The sequence below is a fragment of the Lycorma delicatula genome, chromosome 4 (genome assembly GCF_047948215.1).
Source record: "Lycorma delicatula isolate Av1 chromosome 4, ASM4794821v1, whole genome shotgun sequence".
In the NCBI taxonomy this organism is placed as follows: domain Eukaryota; kingdom Metazoa; phylum Arthropoda; class Insecta; order Hemiptera; family Fulgoridae; genus Lycorma; species Lycorma delicatula.
Window position 1 is genome coordinate 140,853,885 of NC_134458.1, and position 23,409 is coordinate 140,877,293.

The window sequence follows — 23,409 nt, forward strand, 5'->3', positions numbered from 1 at the left end:
AAACGCATAGCGATAGAATCATTGTAATAAGGATAAAATCAAAACCTAAACCAACAACGATTGTTAACGTTTATATGCCTACAAGCGCCCATGATGATGATGAGGTAGAGTGTGTATACGAAGAGATTGATGAAGCAATTAAACACGTAAAAGGAGATGAAAATTTAATAATAGTTGGAGATTGGAATGCAAGCATTGGAAAAGGCAAGGAAGGAAATATAGTGGGTGAATACGGGCTGGGCAAAAGGAATGAAAGAGGGGACCGACTTATAGAGTTTTGCACGAAGTATAATTTAGTAATTGCCAACACCCAATTTAAAAATCATAATAGAAGAATATACACTTGGAAAAAGCCAGGCGATACTGCAAGGTATCAGATAGATTATATCATGGTTAAGCAAAGATTTAGAAAACAACTTGTTGACTGCAAAACTTACCCTGGAGCAGACATTGATAGCGACCATAATTTGGTGATAATGAAATGTAGATTGGGGTTTAAAAACCTGAAGAAAAGTTGTCAGATGAATCGGTGGAATTTAGAGAAGCTTGAGGAAGAGGGGGTAAAGAAGATTTTTGAGGAGGACATCGCAAGAGGTCTGAGAAAAAAGATAAGGTAGAAAATGTAGAAGAAGAATGGGAGAATGTTAAAAAGGAAATTCTTAAATCAGCAGAAACAAACTTAGGCGGAATAAAGAGAACTGGTAGAAAACCTTGGGTTTCAGACGATATATTGCAGCTGATGGATGAACGTAGAAAATATAAGAATGCTAATGATGAAGAAAGTAAAAGGAACTATCGGCAATTAAGAAATGCTATAAATAGGAAGTGCAAACTGGCTAAAGAAAAGTGTTCAGAAGTGGAAAGAGAAATGAACATTGGTAAAATAGACGGAGCATACAGGAAAGTTAAGGAAAACTTTGGGGTACATAAATTAAAATCTAATAATGTGTTAAACAAAGATGGTACACCAATATATAATACGAAAGATAAAGTCGATAGATGGGTGGAATATATTGAAGAGTTATACGGAGGAAATGAATTAGAAAATGGTGTTATAGAGGAAGAAGAGGAAGTTGAGGAGGATGAAATGGGAGAAACAATACTGAGATCTGAATTTAAGAGAGCATTAAAAGATTTAAATGGCAGAAAGGCTCCTGGAATAGACGGAATACCTGTAGAATTACTGCGCAGTGCAGGTGTGGAAGCGATTGATAGATTATACAAACTGGTGTGTAATATTTATGAAAAAGGGGAATTTCCATCAGACTTCAAAAAAAGTGTTATAGTTATGATACCAAAGAAAGCAGGGGCAGATAAATGTGAAGAATATAGAACAATTAGTTTAACTAGTCATGCATCAAAAATCTTAACTAGAATTTTATACAGAAGAATTGAGAGGAGAGTGGAAGAAGTGTTAGGAGAAGACCAATTTGGTTTCAGAAAAAGTATAGGGACAAGGGAAGCAATTTTAGTAGGCTTCAGATTAATAGTAGAAGGAAGATTAAAGAAAAACAAACCAACATACTTGGCGTTTATAGACCTAGAGAAGGCTTTCGATAACGTAGATTGGAATATAATGTTCAGCGTTTTAAAAAAATTAGGGTTCAAATACAGAGATAGAAGAACAATTGCTAACATGTACAGGAACCAAACAGCAACAATAACAATTGAAGAACATAAGAAAGAAGCCCTAATAAGAAAGGGAGTCCGACAAGGATGTTCCCTATCTCCGTTACTTTTTAATCTTTACATGGAACTAGCAGTTAATGATGTGAAAGAACAATTTAGATTCGGAGTAACAGTACAAGGTGAAAAGATAAAGATGCTACGATTTGCTGATGATATAGTAATTCTAGCCGAGAGTAAAAAGGATTTAGAAGAAACAATGAACGGCATAGATGAAGTCCTACGCAAGAACTATCGCATGAAAATAAACAAGAACAAAACAAAAGTAATGAAATGTAGTAGAAATAACAAAGATGGACCACTGAATGTGAAAATAGGAGGAGAAAAGATTATGGAGGTAGAAGAATTTTGTTATTTGGGAAGTAAAATCACTAAAGATGGACGAAGAAGGAGCGATATAAAATGCCGAATAGCACAAGCTAAACGAGCCTTCAGTAAGAAAAATAATTTGTTTACATCAAAAATTAATTATATGTCAGGAAAAGATTTTTGAAAGTGTATGTTTGGAGCGTCGCTTTATATGGAAGTGAAACTTGGACAATCGGAATATCTGAGAAGAAAAGATTAGAAGCTTTTGAAATGTGGTGCTATAGGAGAATGTTAAAAATCAGATGGGTGGATAAAGTGACAAATGAAGAGGTATTGCGGCAAATAGATGAAGAAAGAAGCATTTGGAAAAATATAGTTAAAAGAAGAGACAGACTTATAGGCCACATACTAAGGCATCCTGGAATAGTCGCTTTAATATTGGAAGGACAGGTAGAAGGGAAAAATTGTGTAGGCAGGCCACGTTTGGAGTATGTAAAACAAATTGTTGGGGATGTAGGATGTAGAGGGTATACTGAAATGAAACGACTAGCACTAGATAGGGAATCTTGGAGAGCTGCATCAAACCAGTCTAATGACTGAAGACAAAAAAAAAATAAATAAATAATCAATATAACATCATGATTTTACGCATTCTTCTCCCACAATAACAATGAAATAGTCCACCTCTCGTTCAAAGAGATTTAAGTAAAGTAGCGATTGCATTTAAGGTAAATCTTGTAGCCATATTTTTTGGGAAAAAATTAAATTTATTATTATAACACGCTTTGAAAAGAATTTAAAAAAGGTTCTCTATATGAAACTTTACAGTAATTGTGGTCGCAATAGGCTCTATGGCATTTCCGGATTAGCTGGACTACGTCCGGTCTCACCTAGTCCGGATTAAGCGATTATACTAAACTTTGGTACTGGTTTTACAGATAAAACTGGTAACCACTATTTTCCATATATTTCATTCAAAGCAAACCGGACTTTTAAAAACGCACTAAAACGAATTGAAACACTACTTTTTAAATTCTTTAATTTCAAATTAATATATCAACACCAAATTAAATGCAATTAACTATTAACTAACCGTTAAACAAAGCAAAGCTAAAAAAACTTCTAAGAGTATAGAAACAAAATAAACAGACTTTTTTTTAACTTTTATTATTTTTTTAATTGCTATTCTAAAATCAAACTTGACGATTTGAAATTGGAAATGGCTACAAAAGCACTAAACGTGGATAACGAACAAAAGAAATTCATAAAATGTCTCTCTCTCTCTCTCTCCGTGTTGGTGGGGGGGGGGGGGCGTTTAAATCACAAACTTATAATACACAAAGTGATTTTTCATACAAACAATCTCCCACTTTCGTAATCTAGAAAAAATATATTATGACTATCAAAGCCAGAGATACTTTCTTCTTTCTTTTTTTTAAATTGTATTTTACGAAAAACCAAATAATTAGACGGATGGTGGAAATTTTTAACACCTTTTTAATTATAAAATCAAAATCTTATTTTATTTTATTAATAGATGTTTTTTTCCTACCGAAAACAGCTAGACAGTAAAGAAACTCTATGGATAGTATACGTACATCACATCATGTCTGAATAACCATATGAATGTCCATCATGTCTAAATGATTTATCTTCTCGCAGTTATTTCTCTAGCATTTTACCTTTAAAAAAGATTATTTAAAAAGAGGGGCCGAAGAATTATTTCATAAAATTATAAAACCCAAAATCAATTACTAAAATGTACAATTATGATTTTTTGTTATTAATCTAATATATCCGATAAAACTTCTAATTTTACTTTCTGGACTTCCTCGGTGAAGTCCAAAAAGTAAACACTTTCTCTATCATCCGGGAGAGTGTATATTAGCAATTTACGTACGCTAAAAACGTTATCTCTCATTATTTAATAAATCTGCTAGTCATAACCTATAGTGCCATTATAAGTAACACAAAAACTAACCTTTATAAAGGAAATTACTGAATAAGAAAAACGTTATTAGCTTTTAGGATCGGCTCATGCTGTTCCTTGACATATTTTTCTGAATATTTTCCACATAAATATTAATGGAACGGAATCTTCATCCGATATTGCAAACACATTTCGTACAAACGTAAATTTAAACTTTTATGGCTTTTTTACGGTGACTTTGTTATTCCTCCGCAAATAACTTTCCGTTAAACTGTAATCGAGCGAGAAGATTTCGGGAAAAAGCTTTCCATCGATATGGACTACGGAAAATAATTAAAACAGTCACATTTAGAAATAAACAAAGGAAAAGAGAAATATATATACATTACAAGCCAAGAGTAACGTTAAACAAATAGAAAAAAGTAGGCTAAATAAATTTACCTGCTTATGAAAATAATCTAATACGTTTAGAAAACTCAAGGTTCCAAGAAGAATTCCTATTATATAAAACAAGTTAATGAAAACCCGTATAGTTTAACGAAAATAATCCTATAATAATACCGGCCTCCGTGACGCGAGTGGTAGCGTCTCAGCCGCTAATTCGGAGGCCCGTGTTTCAATCGCGATCAAGCATGGAATTTTCACACACTACAAATATTGTCAATCATCTCATCCTCTCAAGTATACCTAACGGTGAAGAAAAAACGTCCTATAATATTATCCGATAATAATCCGCCTCAATTATTCATTAAGATTATAGAACAAGAACCGGCAGCTGATTTCTGCAGGTACCTGTTTTTTTTTGTATTCTTTTAATAAACTCAATTTAAATTAATCATTACTGCCGGGTTTTGCCAAGCAAAAATATGCGCAATTACCTTTAATTAAATAAATTGTCATTAATTTATTTTAACGAACTGTAACTATATATTTTTTACATGAATTAAACGTCATTTGAAAGAAAACGACGTGAAGAATGTAAATTTCAAACAAAAATTGCCTTCTCGTCTACCCAGCGGGCTCTGCCCCTGGATCCCTCTCTGTTCATTAAACTCATGCTTGTGAGAGTAATAACAATAATAAATAAAAATTAAAGCCTGTTCAATCTATAAAAACTATCAGTGTATTGTAATTCCTTCACAGCAACAGTTTGATCAGCACAGACCTTAACTTTGAGTGATCCGAAAATGGGTTTCAAAATACTCGGCCTCCATCTTAAATAATAGTTACCCGTACGAAGAACGAATAAAAATGTATTTTGCCCGGTTCTTAGCGTCACCCGATAAACACGATTAGGATCTTACCATACTTCGTTTCTTTTTTTTAATTACTTTATGTTTTGTAGGCATATAACAGGAGGCAACTGCAACCAGTCGCGTCGTACGTACAGTAACAATGGCTGTGTTGGTTAAATGTACCGAGTTGGACCACCGCGCCTTAAATACACCCCTTAAAAAATCGAAATTACAAAAAACCCTAAATAATTTTTAAATAATTATCTGAAGAGTATTTACAAGCCCCAACCGACTGAATATCTCGTTTAGTATAGTCGAAAATGGAAAAAATTTGTAACCATTGTTCAAATTGTTTACCTTTCTTCACCCCTTCAAAGTTGAATTTCGAAATTACACGCACACATTTTTTTAAAATGAAAAGTACATAAAATTTTATTTCATTAAAAACTTCTGATATTTATTCATGTTCTTCTTTTGTTATTATTAAATTATTATTCATCGTAAAACTTTTTTCACAATGAGAGGTTAATAATTATTAATAAATCAATATATTTAGATTTAAAAAAAAAAGGAGATGACGACTGATTCCAACCGTTGTGCTTTCCCCTAAGAAAAAAATATTTCCTTAATTAAACTTTTATTTGGCTATAACTGTGGAATCAATGAAAATTAGTACCACTTATGATACATTACTTATGATAAACGCTCTCAACGAGGGCTTTACTGCAGTTAAGAAAAAGTCTAAAATCCAAATTCCTTTGGATTTCGGGCCTTATTTTGACAATTTTGGTTCAGTCGATAGTAATCAAAAGGGGAGGTGCACAAATAGATTTTATATCAGTCCTAAATCCAATATTTCAAAATCCTACGGCTAATTGTTTATAAGTTATGAGAGATACGTACGTACGTACATGCATACATACGTACGTACAGACGTAAAGCCGAAAGTATTCAAAATGGATTCACGGATGGTCAGATTGGATATTTCTTTTGAAATCTGGAAACCTAAATTTTTCGCGATCACAAAACTACCTTTACTTCGTACAAGGAAGTAAAAACAGCCGGATTTAAAAGAAATCATAATGCGTTTTAACTCTTTAAAGCCGGAATTTCAAAAAATATATACTTTTTTAATGTGAACTTACACCGTATGAAGAACATAAATATATAAGATTTTCATCAAATTATCTTCAGTAGTTTGAGCTGGGCGTTGATGAATCAGTCTGTCACAACATGGGTTTATATGTAAATAGATGTACATATAAAATAATATGTCGTGACTCATTCATCAATGCCCAACAAAAACTACAGAAGATACCGCAAATTGATACGTTCATAAAAAACAGTTCTTGAAATAAGAAAGGTAAAAAATTAAAATTTATAAAAGGACTTAAAAACTTCTTGTATCAGTTAGGAAAGGGATTACAAATTATAATTGAAAAGAATACTAAATAAAGATACGAAAAACTGTAAATGAAAATATTTAAATTTTTAGCTGTTAATACCAACACTACTGACCCGATACAAAACCTTTTAACTTACTGTTGAAATGAATCTGAAAATCCTAACTGCTGCTGCAGCTAGAATATAACTGAAAATAATATACCCAAAATAGTTAAACGAAAAAAACAAACTTCAGAAAGTACATTTAACCATTTAGTCATACATGGACCGAAACACGTCCAGTCAGAATAAAATTTAGAAACTACACTGCTGGTTATTTAATTCAATGTGCGAAATTGAAATGCCATAATAAGTGAAGTGGCAATCTAAAAGCTCACGAAATGAATTTCAGTTAACTTCTGACTGGATTAAGTTGAAAACCTAGGCTTGCATAAACATATGATGCGACAAAATGGCTTAACTTTATGCCACCGAACAAATTTTATTCACAGATTCCGGAATACTTCAGTGGGAAGTTAAGTTAGACTTCACCTAGCGTAGAACAATACCGCAAGAAAAAAATCTAAATACAATAATAATGATGGACGGAAAATGAATTTTATTTAGGATTGGTAGTTTGGAAAGACAAAAGAGGATGCTTTTAGTAAGGGCGTGTCATGATCACGACAGAAAATTTAAGAAGAAATTAATTAGCATGAACTGTGAGAATCCCCCCCCCCCAGAATAGTCTAGAAGTCTCCAAAACATAAGAAGTGTTGATAAATAATCCATATAAAAGCAATTCCAAAAATAAAAGAAATGGCTTCTTAAAGTACCTTTACATTAAAACCAAATAAGAATTAAAAAATTCTCTGTACTATGTTAAGGGGCCCTAAAGCCTTGTAACTCTTAATAAACAAAATTTATGGATTTAAGATAAAGCAGCATCAATTAATCTTTAAAATTATCGAAAATTAAAAGACATAAATCCCATATTTCTACATTGGGTTCCAGAAATAGAATTAGAACAGTCAAAGTTCATTTGCGGGTAGTGGTGGTAGAAACAATCCCGTTGCAGGTCAAACCCTTCAAGTCAATCAGCTAAACCTTTGACGATTAATAATCTAAAAGTGAATAAAGGTGATTGGGAAGAGTCAGTATGAAAACAAAAGTGAACTGAATAAGGCACTAGCTTGTTTATAATAAATATTTTCTTTAACTGTGAATACTTTTGTGGTAGTGATACGTTTCTTGTATCTACATTAAGCAATCAGAAATGATACGACGTAAAGGTATGTTTATTTAATTTTAAATCTTAAATTTTTAATCTACTGAAATTTATTTTAAATCTATTAAATTTTTATTTAATTTCATGTAAAATTTTGAATTTTATTTTTTTATATTTTCTTCTTCCGATTAGACCTTTTTAGATCTTGTTGTATTTCCTTTCTCCTATTCAATTTCTACACTGAAAACAAAAGTGAACTGAATAAGGCACTAGTTTGTTTATAATAATTATTTTTTTAAATTGTGAATTCTTTTGTGGTAGTCATCCGTTTCTTGTATCTACATTAAGAATCAAAAATGTAGCGACGCAAAGCTATGTTTATTTAAAATTTATTTCCTATTTAAATTTTATCTTATTTATTTTCGTGTAAAATTTTTATTTTATTTTTTTATATTTTCTTCTTTCTATTAGACCTTTTTAGATCTTTTTTCAAATCCTTATTTAATTTTTCTAGGTCCTTGTTTACATCCCGGTGCCAACCTATTTTTGTTTTTCTATCTTTGTAAAAGTTAAATAATAGTTTTGTAAGTCTACTGTCACTCATAATATAAATGTGGCCACAAAATCATTTTTTCGCGTTTCTGTTTCTAAATTTGGTACTTAGTCCGTCGACCACAACCATAATTATCCCGTAACTTTGAAAATACTTCAATGTTGCAGAATCGTTAAAATATTTTAAATATTAAAAATGTAAGCATTATTGCTTATAATTATAGATATAAATCAACCAAACTTAAACCAACGCTCGCTTAGCTCGCTAACCTGGACAAATTAACAGTAATGTTTTGATTATTAATTTTTCTTTTTTAAACCGAATTATTAGTAATTTTTTTATAGTATAACATTGCAGGTGAAGAGAAATCAACATTAATTAAAAATCACAAAAAAAATTTTTCATTCTTTTTTGGATTTCGACCATAAAAAATCGGTGCCAAATTAAAACTAACGTGGGTATCTAAATATTTTTTAGTTTTATTTACACTGACTGTACGAAGGAAAAAAACGCTTGAAAAAAATTCGTAACTGATAAATTTTCGCTTGAAAATATTTTTAATACCGATATGGTAAATTACATCATACTACAATTGCATCATTATCCTACAATTCAATATTAAACGACGGCAAAAAATTTAAAACTTTTCCAATCGTCTACATAGACTGAATTTTTTTAATTTAAAAAAAGGCCACTTTAGTACTGCAGAAAACCCGTGCTGTAAGAATACCTGTCATACTTTCTATATATATATATATATATATATATATATATATATATATATATATATATACACATACACAAACATTCGTCTTAGGTCGAGGTGAGAACCACATTTTCGCGTAAAAAATCTGATGTGGACACTACATGACTTCCTTGTATGGCTATTATATTACATATACACATTTTTTGCTGCACTTCATTTCATTTAAACTTGTTTTTTTAAACTTATTTCATTTGAAAGTGAGATACGATCCTCCAATTCTTTAATTAAGTGGGCAGTTACACAATTGCTGAAATATTAGTTTTTGTAAACATCAAATATTTATACAATTATTAATTCAATAAAAAGTTTGGATTTTGAATTTTTTCTTAACTGCAGTAATAAGGCCTCATTTCAGCGATCAACTTTTCAGCGATATATCATAACTGGTACTTATTTTCACTGGTTACAGAGTTATAGCCAAATAACATTATAATTAATGAAATATTTTGATCTTACAAGGGTTCGAATCAGATTTCATCTCCTTTTTTCTTTTTTTTTAATTTAAATATAATTATTTATGAAAAATTATTAAACCTTGATTGTAAAACAAATTTTACAATAAATTATTATTCAGTAATAACAATAAAAAAACAATATGAAGAAGTTATTAGTGAAATAAGATTTTATGTATTTTTAAAAACGTGTATATGTAATTTAATAGGCATTATTGCATATGTGTGTATGTAATAGATTTGGTGAAACATAAATTATTTAATATTAAATGAAAATTATAATTTAAAATCGTGTTATTTTCTAGTATAATTTCTGTTCAATTTAATTATTCTGAAATTTGTTTAATTTTCTACATTAAAGTTAACTACAGAGTGACTGAAAATACACCAGAACAGATACACTGAGCCGTATATGCCCGAAAAATTCTTATCTTTTAGTTCATTACTCATCTGATATTGTGTGACAATCTCCCAAAGTCGGAGTTGATCATCATTTCGTTTATTTGTTTTTTGATACAAATCATTCAATCGTTCTTTTATTTGATATAATTTTTCTGATCTTAATTTGTGTACACGTTCTCTAGTTTTCAAAATGTATCTCTCTTTATATTCATCATCCTCTCTTAATCTTTTTTATTCTTTCTTTGGTTTTAACGTTTTCTTCCTCTTTATATTTATAATTTCTTAATGTTTTTATTATTTCTTTGTTTGCAACTTTTTCTTCCTGTTAATTTTTTTTGTCAGCAAAATTCTCTTTGTTTCCTTCTTTAATTTTTTTAAAAATTTAAATATGATTTATTAACAATATTGTCTGATAAAATAATTGTACAATAAATAATAATTCAATAACAATAAAAAAAATATACATATATAAAAATCAGAAGTTGTTACTGAAATAACATTTTATGTGCTTTTATATATGTGTATGTAATTGAATAGGCGTATAAGGAACATGACTTCCTTATAAATCTGGTGTCCACATCAGATTTTTTTGAAGTTCGTTCAAATTAAAAAAGAGCAAAATGACTATAATTTGAGCTATTTGACTAAAGAATTCTTATATAAATTACAAAATATTAACCATTCCAAACTGAATAAAAATATAAAATTTGTTAACAAAGATAAAGATTCATTAAAAAAAATATATGTCAATTGGCTGAAACAATGAAAAATAGGACATTTTTAGCGATAAGTGAATTATCTCCTGCCCCAATGATGAGGCTTGTAAAACTGTTAACCATAGGTATAATTAATTCTTTAAGGAAAATTAGTTTAACAAATTTCATAGTCTATATTAGCACAGTAAGTGGGTACTTACTGTGCAAGTAAAAACTTCGGTTTTTAAAAGTATGGAATTTCTTTTTTCTTTTAAACGGAAGATACTATTTTAACATTATACAGCAATTCAAGATTACACTATCGAAATCTTAACGAAGCCCGCTATTTTTTAACTATTAACTACTGAATAGGTTTTCTCTTGTGACAAAATTTTGTTATTTTGCTTGCTCAGTTTGTATTTTACCAAAATTATTAAAGGGATGAAAATTTAACTTAAATTTGAAAGAGATATTTAAAAGGCAAATGTCTCCTTCCTACACCGTGAGATGACAGGATTTTTCTTATGATTAACACGCGCTGGATATTTCTTTGAGCATTTTTAAATTAGGCTGATAAAAGCAAATAAAAATTAAAACAAACATTTTTCGAACGAAATCTAGTAATCGAATATAAAAGTGTGTATACGAATTTTAAAAGTAATTCTAAAGGGATCAAGTTCTCATCATGCCGACCTTCGTGGCAGAGTAGTAGTGGCCATGTCTTTCATTCGATAGGTATTAGGTTCGCATCTCAATCAGGCTTGGCATTTTTCACACGATACAAAATAAATTACAACCGCTTTCATCAGCGGTTGTAATTGGTTGCTTGAAAAAGAAAATGTACTTATGAGAATATTGGTAAATTATATCGTATAAACCTTTCTCTAATAATAAATTTTGAATTTTCAGATTTTTTATATTAACAAATTACATTTGTTAACAAAACATTTAATTACCTAAAGTTTTTTTTAAATATTAACAGAGTCGTGACTTTAAAAACAAAACTAAGCAATAATACATTTCACGTGCAAAAACAACTTTGTAAATGCTTTGTAAACTTTGTAAATCAACATAAGAGATAAATTCGGATAAAAACATCTTTTTTCACCAAAAAAAATACGCAATAGGTATCTACAGTATTGAACAAAGAAAAAGAATCGTTCGGAACAATTTTTCAAAACTAAAATCTGTTTCTGAAAAATTATGATTAGAAGGATTACGTGTATGACAAATCGATGTTTAACGCCACGTAACTCTTATTACTCATTCATAGTACACGCATCGTGTTATTTTTATAGCTACTATCATTACTAACAGTAGTAAAATGATAGTATAGTTTTTTTACTTTTATTTACGAGTAAAAAGATTGTACTTACAGGTATTTACAACATCCAACACTAGGAGCGCTGTTAATATTTCAACTATACTGTAAATGCATACCGTAACGTAGTAGTAAACAGAGAGAAAAATAAAACAATATTATGCGATTAACCCAGAATATCCATGTTGTAATGTAACAATTAACTGCGCATCTCCACGTAAGACATTAACACAAATAAAGATAACCCCCACTCTTTTTAATACTATTTTTTCTGCTTGAAAAAGATGGATTTTACTTTCATAACTTACATTGTTTAATAAACGGAATTTAATAATCGCTATACATAAAAGAGTAAAATAAAAAAAGAACGTAAATTTAATTATACAATCGTAAAATTTAACAATTTGAGTACCTTTTAAATTATTTATTCTTTAATATAGGGAATTCTTGAGTAGATTTAATATCTTTATACGTTAAGTAAACATTACGGAACGTAATTTCGAATTATTAAAAAATAATTTTTCTAAAAATATAAAATAAAAAACGCGTAATTTTGTGCATCGGTACGTAAAGTTGAGTAAATTACAGGTGATAAATGATTAAAGAAATATTACAATCTGCGGAACTCAATTTCATAACTAAACTTTTGTAGGCGATCAGACATGAAACGCCAATAAACAACTCCATAAAAATAAAATCGTAGATTTTATGCCAAGCTTACCATTTATTATAAGTGAGATCTGAATTAATTTTCCTTTGCCTTATTTAGTAAATAGAATTACACGAAAACAAGTTTTAGTCTGATGAAGATAATTTATTTATTAAAAAATTATGGAGAAAATTATTTTACTCATTAGATAATCGATTAACTTAAATAATTATTTTAAGAAAAATAGTTTTAATGATTTCCAAATGACTTAACCAGCTAAGCCATTTCTAGGATGCATAATGAGGAACAGATATCGTATCATATTATGTATTTATTTCATTCGTTTTATATTTAATTTAATTTTTTATCATTATTATTCATAACATTTTTTATCAACATTTATTTTTATGGCTGATATTCAATGAGTAACTTTTGGGAAACCCAGGAAAAACGATTTTCCTTCCATTCCATTCGCATCCCTCATGGGATACATAATTTAGCACATCAGAAATAGGTGAACATACAATTATCCCTTTCTGCTAATTCCAAGACCGAGGGAGTGGCTGTATTAATAAAATAATGAAAATTACTTTGAGAGAAAATAATCTTCCGATCGGTGCCTCTTGTATCCAGTGTGCTTTATATGTGACATTAGACAGAATGGAACAGAGGGAAAAGCGAAAATATTAAAATACTTCCTGTCACCATGGACATATCCTTTACTCGATATAGAATACAAATACGACTATAAAAATAAATATCAGATACCGTTTTATTTTTTTAATAATTCCTTAAGTGAGAAAGTTATTAAAAATCCTGTCGAGGAAAAGGAAGTATATTTCCGAAATCTTAATTTTTTATAAAGCCCCGGAAAAAGCCTAATTAACTTATGCAATTAATTATGCCATTTACCAGTAATGATCAAGGTATTTGCTTATTGTACTGAGTTTGATCTTTATTTCTGAAGTTTTCCAATAATGTACGGTTTAAATTCTTTTATTTCGAAATAGTGTACTGATTTCGCGATGTTTGTGTAAATTTGAGGATATCAGTAAATATTTACACGCAATAAAATTCAGCTCAAATACTCTATAAAAAAAATAATAATTTTGTATTTTATATTAATCTTACTATCACCAAAAGAATACATAAGTATATTTAAACAGAATTAAGAACATCCACTAAAAGGAAACTAAAAATAAAAATGCGCATATTTTGAGTCAGAATTTATTTAATATTCCTCTTTGGATTTATTGAACCCTTCGTTAATTCCCTTTATTACTTATATTTAGATCCCTCTTCCATAGATACATATATAACAAGAATTCTTCCGGTTTGTAAACTTGTTCAAATCAAGGTTATTTCCAAAGTTTATAGTAGACTATATTTTTTACAAAAAAAAAATTATTTGTACGCTTTTGACATTTTACTTCCAGTCATGTTATCTCCTTGGAACCTACAATTTGATGTAACTCTCTAGATTCAAATTTTATATAAAATGGTAATAGTTTAAATTTCTAGGTAAAGAAACAATTATATTTTTTTGTAAATAGTGATAAAACGTTACGCTGTTAATCTACAAATCACAACAAGTTCCTATTGAAATGTGGGCGTAACTCGAAAATATCTAAGGCGCATGCCCGTAGTTTAAAAACTTGAAATTTCGTTTCATTAAAATTTCGTACGCGGGCACCCAACAGATAGTTCTTATAAAAATACGTTATATAAAAATTATGTATTTATAACTTACGATTACATGGAAAATCGTCTGATTAGAACGTTATTTAATTACACATAAATATATATTATCATACCGTCGCATAGTATAGAGAGAAATGGGAAAAATTTGTAAGCGTTGTTGAAATTTTTTACCTTTCTTTACCCCTTCAAGGTTCAATTTCGAAAAAGGTACAAATTGATTTTTAAATATTTAAATGAAAATTACACGCACCAAAAATTAAGTCGATGTCTTCATTTATTACCGAGAAATTAAAACAAAACAAATCACGGGAACAACACATAATTTCCTTGTACGTCCATTAAATTACATGCTTCCTTTTTTTTTTTTGTAAATGAAAAGTAAATAAAATTTTATTTCATTAAAAACTTCCGCTATTTATTCATAATCTTTTTTTTTGTTGTTATAATTTAAATATTATTCATCATGAAATTTTTTTACAATGAGATGTTAATAATTATTAATAAATCAATATATTTAAATTAAAAATAAAAGGTTAAAAAAAGGAGATGAAGACCGATTCAAACCGTTGTGCTTTACCCTAAGATCAAATATTTCATTAATTAAACTTTTATTTGGCTATAACTCTGAAACCAAAGAAAATAAATACCATTATGATATATCGCTGAAACGCTCTTAATGAGGGCTTTAGTACAGTTAGGAAAAAGTCGAAAATTCAATTTTTTTTTTTTTTATTTTGGGTCTTTTGTGGACACTTTTGGTTCAGTCGATTGTAATCAAAAGGGGAGGTGCACAACTTGATGTTACAAAAGTCCTAAATCCAAAATTTCAGCATCCTACGACTAACTGTTTTTAAGTTATGCGAGATACATACCTACACACATACAGACGTAAAACCGAAACTAGTAATAATGGATTCAGGGAATGTCAGATTGGATATTTCCATTGAAATCTGGAAACAGACTTTTCGCGATCACAATACTTCTTTTACTTCTTACAAGGAAGTAAAAACAGCCGGATTGAAAAAAAAATCAATGCATTTTAACTCTTTAAAGCAACAATTTCAAAACACATATAAATTAGGATTTTATATATTCTTAGGGTTATATATATTCTTTTTGTATATTAAGATTACACACACCAAAAATCACGATAGCGTAGAAAAAAATAGAAAATTTCATTGTTATTCCATTTCAACGCTTTAAACTCAGACCTTGTAAATCTACTACAAACAATTTGCGAATTCAATAAAATGCAGCCTCAATAAATCTATAAAATGATAGAAAATCAAAATTGACATAAATCCAATATTTCTACCTGGGGTTCCAGAAATAGAACGGTCAAAGTTCATTTGAGGGTAGTGGTGGTAGAAACAATATGTTGCAGGAAATAACCAGTCACCGCCGAGATCACCAATTCGTTCACAACCCTTCAGGTCAATCGGCTAAAACTTTGACAATTAATAATCTAAAAATGAATAAAGGTGATTGGGAAGAGTCAGTATGAAAACAAAAGTGAGCTGAATAAGGCACTAGCTTGTTTATAATAAATATTTTCTTAAACTGTGAATACTTTTGTGGTAGTGATACGTTTCTTGTATCTACATTAAGCAATCAGAATTGATGCGACGTAAAGGTATGTTTATTTAATTTTAAATCTTAAATTTTTAATCTACTGAAATTTATTTAAAATATATAATATATAATTAGTTATTATATATATATATATATATATATATATATATATATATATATATATTAAATCTATTTAAATTTTAATTTATTTTCATGTAAAATTTTGAATTTTATTTTTTTATATTTTCTTCTTTCGATTAGACCTATTTAGATCTTGTTGTATTTCCTATCTCCTATTCATCTTCTATCCGTTGTCTCCAGCACTTCTTAATTCTTTTCGGTAGTGCTCTTCTTTAAATTTTCTGGAGCTATTTCTTAGGGTTTCCTTTTCATCTATATTTTGAAATCCACAATTGTTTTTGGAAACCCTAATCTGTTTATTTTCAAATTTCATTTAATTTTTCTAAGTCTTTTTTTACTTCCCGGTGGTACTCTATTTTTCTTTTTCTATCTTTCTATCTAAAAGTTAGCAAACTGTTACTAACATTTACAAGTTGTAAGTCTAGTGCCAGTCATTCTATAAATGTGGCCACCAAACCATATTAGTCTTTTCCGCATTTCAGTTAATTAATTTTTTATTTCTTTGCAAAAATCCTGTCCTATAGAGTAAAATATCCTAAAATGTCAAATCGCATAGTTCCCTAAGTTCTTTTGGGTCCAAAAACGTTTCTTAATATTTTTTTTTTTAAAGAGTTCATAAATTAATATTTCCTAATCAATCGCATGCGTATAAGGCTTCAGGGCAAATTACTATTTAGTAGCGTCATATTTTAGCTTTATGGCTTAATAACATCTTATTTAAAATATCCCCTTTCAGTCTATAGGCTATTTCAATTTTACGAATCCTACTTTTAAGCCTTCTTTTTCAAATACACTTGGTGTCATGTTCTTTTTTATTTTTTTTATATTTGAGATAGTTCTATAAACGGGCCAAAAAGATAAATAGAAAAAAGTAACGGATTAAATTTATTTGTCAGTGGTTATCTTTGTTGCGAATACAGAAAGACGTGTTGTGAGTGCGCGTAGTGGCGATTTATCTTATATTTAACACAGATCATAGTCGATTTTAAATGATTTACGAATGCTTTTATCAAAATTATGTTTAAATCTTCATTTTGTAAACTTCTGAAAGAAAGAAGATTTGTATTTGACAAAAAATAATTTTATTCTGTGACTTTTATGTATGATTTTTATAAAATATTAATTAAGCTGGTAATAAGCCAAGCAGTCAAAATAAAAGACCACAGAATCATCCTAGATGATATTTTACGGCATCTTTTCTTGAAACATATCTTTCAAAAAGGACAATGTTAGTTTCTTAAAAATTGTTTTGATAAATAATTAATTTCTTAGAATTTAAATAGGTCGGTCAATGTTATAACAGTTAATCTCATTTTAGTTCTATCGTAAGACAGTTCAATATGCGAGGAAAATATATTAAAACGGATGTAAAAAAAACAGTGTACGCAAATAAATGCTTTTTAGATTTTACAATCATATTACGATCGCAGGAGAAATATTAAACAGTTTACGTAAAATTTATTTACAAATAAAATAATAAATGATACCGGCTTTTACAACTGCACACTAATACTTTTTAAAGAATATAATAATAACAATGTGTTGGTTAATTTTAGTCTGTACACATAAATAACATTTCCTAAATTATAGTATGTTGAAAAGAGACTTCGAATTTCCTTAATTTATTGTAATATCTAGTCAGTTTTTACTTCCTTGCACTAAGTAAAGGAAGTATTGTGATCAGAAAAATTTAGGTTTTCAGATTTCAAGCGAAATATACGTTTTGACCATCCCTGAATTCATTTTGACTAGTTTCGGCGCGACGTCTTTACGTATCGATGTATCTCGTATAACTCAAAAACGATTAGCCATAGCGTGTTGAAATTTTAGATTTAGAACCGTTGTAATATCTAGCTGTGCAAGTCCCCTTTTGATTGCAATCGACTGAACCAAAAGTGTCCAAAAAAGCCCACAGTCCAAAAACATTTGGATTTTGGACTTTTTCTTAAGTGCAGTAATAAGCCCCCACTGAGAGTTTTCAACGATATATCATAAGTAGTACTTATTTTCATTGGTTCCAGAATTATAGCCAAATAAAACTTTAATTAATGAAATCCTTAGATCTTACAAGGATATAAGTCGCATCGGTTCGAATCAGACTTCATCTTTCTTTTTTTTAATTTAAATACATTGATTTATTAATAATAACCTCTGATTGTAAAAATAAATTACGATAAATAATAATTCAATAACAACAATAGAAAAAAAAAGAAAAATTATCAGAAGTTATTAAATAAAACTTTAAGCACTTTTCATTTAAAAAAAAAATTGTATATGTAATTTAATAAGCGTACAAGGAAGTCATGTGATGTCCATATAAGATTTTTCATTTGTTTCGTACAATTGTTTATACATAAAACTTGCTGCTCATTTTTATATATTTTGAATTTAACTCTGCTAATATTTAACGGCTAAACGCCGGTCTAACCATCAAATGAAACATGGCTTACACACAATTTTATAAGTGGCAATAAATATCCAAATATTAAAATACTTAAAAGTGAAAATTTCTAAAAATTTATGATTTTTTTTTTATTAAAATGACATTCAAGCGAAAATATGACGAATAAATTCTAACCAAAGAAATACACTGCTCCCAAGTTTAAATATTTGAAACGCCATTAATTTTTTTTTTTTTAATTGAAGCTGGCACAATAAAAATACAACATATACCATAAAAGCGTTAAAAAGCAATTAAAAGGGATGCCTTAACTGGTCTCTTTATCTCTCTTACATCAATCTTACATATAACTTGGTGGTAGTAATTATAATAAAGATGTAGTAATACTTGGATAAAATACCAAAGACTTAACTGATAAGTGTTAATATATTATAGAATTAGTATGTTAAAAAAACGATAAGAAAAAACTGCAAAAAAATAAAATGTCAAAAAGTAAATTAGATGAATATTTAATTAGTTTATATGCCATTACATTCCAAAAGAGCATGAACGAATTGTATTAAATCAAATAAATATTAAAAACGTGTGTATATGTGACACAAATTATCTGAATGAATGAAAGACATATAATATCACCAGAAAAAAACGGTCAACGTTTATCAAACAAATGAAATATGTAAAAGAAATAATAAATTAGAAAAATGGAATTCTATTTTAACAATAAAACCTTTATATAATAAAAACTAAAATATAATTCCTGATTTTAAAATAAGGGAAACATGACAAAATTATAATTTTAAAAAAATGTATTCATAAAAGAGTCACTGCATCAGCGATAGGGTTTTCTTAAATTTAAATAATTTATTACAATAAAATATAATACAAGTAAAAATAATATGGAAAAGACCTCATAATTTTTAATTAGTATAAAAAATAGTTTATAAAACAACCATAATAGTAAAAAAAAACTAAACCGTAAAGTCAGCATAGATGTAATTTAAAAAAATATGACTGCTAAACAAATAAATAGTGTTAAACAAATTTTAAATACATTCAGTGCAAGTGATAAGGAAGCAAACCTAGACTCCAAATTCAAAAATGAAAATGGTATTAAGGACTAATGACCACATATTTGATGAAATCCCCAAAAAAACTGTAAAACTATAAAACAAGAATATGCCTCCTTGATTCAGTTTTAAGGTTTTAAACAAGAGAAGTATGTAAAATAATGAGATAAGGGAAGAATTAAAATAGAAAAATGCAAAACTATTAATTTAACAATCAAAATAATGTTTGAAACAGTGAGTTGAAAAATGGTATAAAACGGATTAATTAAAAATATATGCAATATATTGTTGTCCTGTTCGAAGGAAGTACAGGAAGCCCAATGAAATATTGATAATATTTTTTATTCAAACAGACTGATCTCATAACCCATGGAAGATAATGTCAATTAATCTTTAATTAACACGTTTATTTAAAAAATATTACAGCGCCTAATGTTTTAAAGTAGTAAACATTGATTTGTAATAAAATATACCATTTGAATTTTTGTCTAGAAGTAGGGTTGGCACTTTCTATTGTTATTTATCTTTAAGAACTTCTTAAATACCACAAATTACCATTGTACATAAACTGATAAGCGATAAATCCATACTGTAACTATAAATTGATTATTATGTTTAACCATTTTGTAAAATAATTAATATTTAAATCAGAAATAAATATTTTTATTTTACATCAGTAAAAACCTTAGCTATCACTGAATATAGGTTATTTAAAACAAAAAATTAATTACTAAACCTTTGAAAATCTTGACTAATAATAAATGACTGCTGATGAGCATTCGTGTAACATCATCGTATTGGGGAAATCTACATCAACTTACAGTACCAATTTAATGCGCAATTCATATTAACTTATGACGGATTTTATTCATGTGGAAAAGAAATTTGGTTTTTACAGATAAATTAATATTGTTTACAAAGCCAAAAATTTGTGAATGCTCTTTAATATCCATGATCCTTAATAATAAATCAGTGTTACTGGGGTACCCAAGATATGAATCTATTATTTCAACAGAATTGATGACCTATAGATGATATTTTACACTCTTAATGTAACTACAGATGTAATGCTTTACTTTTCTATTCCATGACATTAACGACTGCAAACTGTTTCATGATTATGTGAACGTGATTTGCGAATGAACTAGGTTAGATGATATGAAAATATATCTAAGTAAATGGATGGTAACCTTTCTTATATAAACAAAGAAACAGCTTAACATATAAGTATATGTCGAATACCATACAGTAACAGCATTGAAATATTATCCAGGGCAACCTGGGGTTATTTTTGACATTAATATAGCCTTCAACTTTCACTTAGCCCACTAAATCACACTACTAAATTTGAGTAATATTAAAAATCGCATTAGTATGAAATGATTTTGTATTTATTGAATGCATTGATCAGGGGTGGATCATAATATCTCCAGTCACTTATTACTGCACAGTTGAGGTTCCCTGTGATGTTAAAGAATATTAAATATGTGTTGCAGACAGTAGAATAAAAATGATAACCGGCTAGGTTTCCTGTTGGTAACATTTAAAAGAAAATCGACTTCAGTAAACCAAAAAGATTAAAATTTACCATATTTTAATGACCCAAGCAATAATTTAAAGTTTGATTATGAATAGAAACCTCAAATAAAGACATATCGCAAGACAAATAATTTATAAATAGATGTACAAAGTAAAACTAAATATTTTCAAGATGTGAATAGAATTAAAATATTTATGTTTTGTAAACAATTTTAAGAAGAGATGTACTGATGATCACCTTCTTTTTCACCCTCTTGTTACATATTACAACTCACCACACTGAAAAGGGAAAAAGTTAACATTTTTTATTTCTATATATAAATGTCATTCTTATAAAAATTTTCTACTTTATACGGCAATCTCATTATTTGATGTGTTCCAACATTTAGTGAAGTTTTATTTTTTAACCAAAAGAGGATGAGAAATTTAAGAATATAATGTACATAAAAAATTGGCTTCAAATATCTCAGTCCATTGCGGCTGGTCTAGTGGTTAAACTAGTCACAAATCAGTTGTTTAATAGTTGATTTTCAAAGTTGCAGATTTTGAGGTTTATATCTTAGTAAAATTTAGTTGCTTTTAAACAAATTTAAATTTTAAGTGGGTAACAGTGCACTTTTGTGGGTTTTTTCTGTTTAACCTCCGGTAACTACCTTTCAGATAATACTTCTGAGGATGATATATGTATGAGTGTAAATGAAGTGTAGTATTGTACATTCTCAGTTCGACCATTCTGAGATGTGTGGTTAATCGAAACCCAACCACCAAAGAACACCGGTATCCATGATCTAGTATTCAAATCCGTGTAAAAATAATTGGCTTTACTAGGACAGAACGCTGGAACTCTCCACTTCCAAATCAGCTGATTTGGGAAGACGTGTTCACCATTAGACCAACCCGGTGGGTTGTACTTTTGTGGTTTGGGTTTAATTAACCACACCTCTTGAATGGTTAGCCTGAGTCTACAAGATCAACCTCATTTACATGTCATACACATCATAGTCATCTCATTGTGGCACAGGGAGGTTGCTTATTGTTCACTAGTTGAACAGATTGCAACGAATGCACTATGAACAAAGTCTCATTCATTCAAATATTATATTTGTTTATAAAACTAGTAACTGTTAATTATAATCTTAAATCTTTTAGTAACTATCAAAACTAATTAGCCTCTATTTAATCTAAATTTAAAATTTTAATCTCATACATATTTTTAGCTTTTATTTTAATTTAGATGTATGGAATTTTTAAAATTACAAGATATAGCCAGTTTTGGTTGTTCCTATAATACATTTTAGGTCTTATAATGTAATTTGGGTATATAAATAAATGAATGTTTAATTATGATACTGTCACACATTGTTACTAAATTACAATCTATCTACTTTATTATTGTGATTCAATATGAATTTTGTACATGTAAAATTTTCTAATCTGAACTAAGTAAAAAAAGCATATTCTTTGTCAACATTAATAACCCTAAAATAAAAAAAAGCAATAATGTTTATTTGAAGTTTCAAATCTTATATGCTGTTTGATAACAAACAGACTTGTCTTTCTAGTGATAAAAAAATAAATTGCTAGTAATAACTTTATCATGAACATGTAAAACTGTAATAATGTGAACATTGTTGATATACAAAACACAAAATACTGGAAATATACAAAAGAGATAACATAGATTACAAGATGCTTTGAAAGGAGGAAGTCCACAGATTCTGCCATGTTTATCACAAAGAACTATGCTGATTTAAAGATGCATATTTCCAAATTTACTTGATATAAAACGAGAGAAGAAAAAAAAGACAAAGCAAAAAGGGACAGAAAACATCCCATTATTATTAAGTAATGTACAGATTACAAAATCCCACAATGGATTTTAAGGTGTCTGTGACTGGTAAATGTAGAATGAACCAAATACTCTGTAGTAATAAACTATCTGGTACATGTTCTAGAACTACTGTGTACATTTCAGGAGAACCTTAGGAAACACAAAATGTTCTAATATTAATAATAGTCTTTTAATCAAATAAACTCAAATCAAGTGAATGTTTATTACATTGAGTCATGGAAAAACAGAATTTAGTTTAAAATAATTACTCTACTGCCTGAGATTGTTTTTTTTTTTTTTTGTGAAATCATTGAAGATTTTGTTATTTTTAATTTAATACAATCCCAATAAGAACACAAGAAAAAAGTATTCACTATAAACATATATTCATTAAATGAAGAATAATATATACAAATCATTAAACAATTATTACTTCTTTCATGTGTTATAACCAAATAGTATTAATTACATGTAATACATTTAACATTATCTGAATAAAAATGCAACTTTCTTATATTATCCATCTTTGGGGGTGGGGTAGATTTTTT

At 28.6% G+C, this 23,409-nt stretch overlaps 1 protein-coding gene across 4 annotated transcripts in view; it reads right to left on the minus strand.

The window, feature by feature from the left end:
• LOC142323919 (transducin beta-like protein 2) overlaps positions 1-23,409 on the minus strand; it is a 254,531-nt gene that overhangs the window by 223,640 nt on the left and 7,482 nt on the right. Inside the window, exon 1 of one of the 4 annotated variants that reach the window (XM_075364287.1) lies at positions 12,016-12,141. The exons of the other annotated variants lie outside the window; for them this stretch is intronic. The gene's annotated coding sequence lies outside the window, so the exon portion shown is untranslated. Of the gene's footprint in view, positions 1-12,015; positions 12,142-23,409 lie in introns of those variants that run through there. 4 annotated transcript variants of the gene reach the window in all.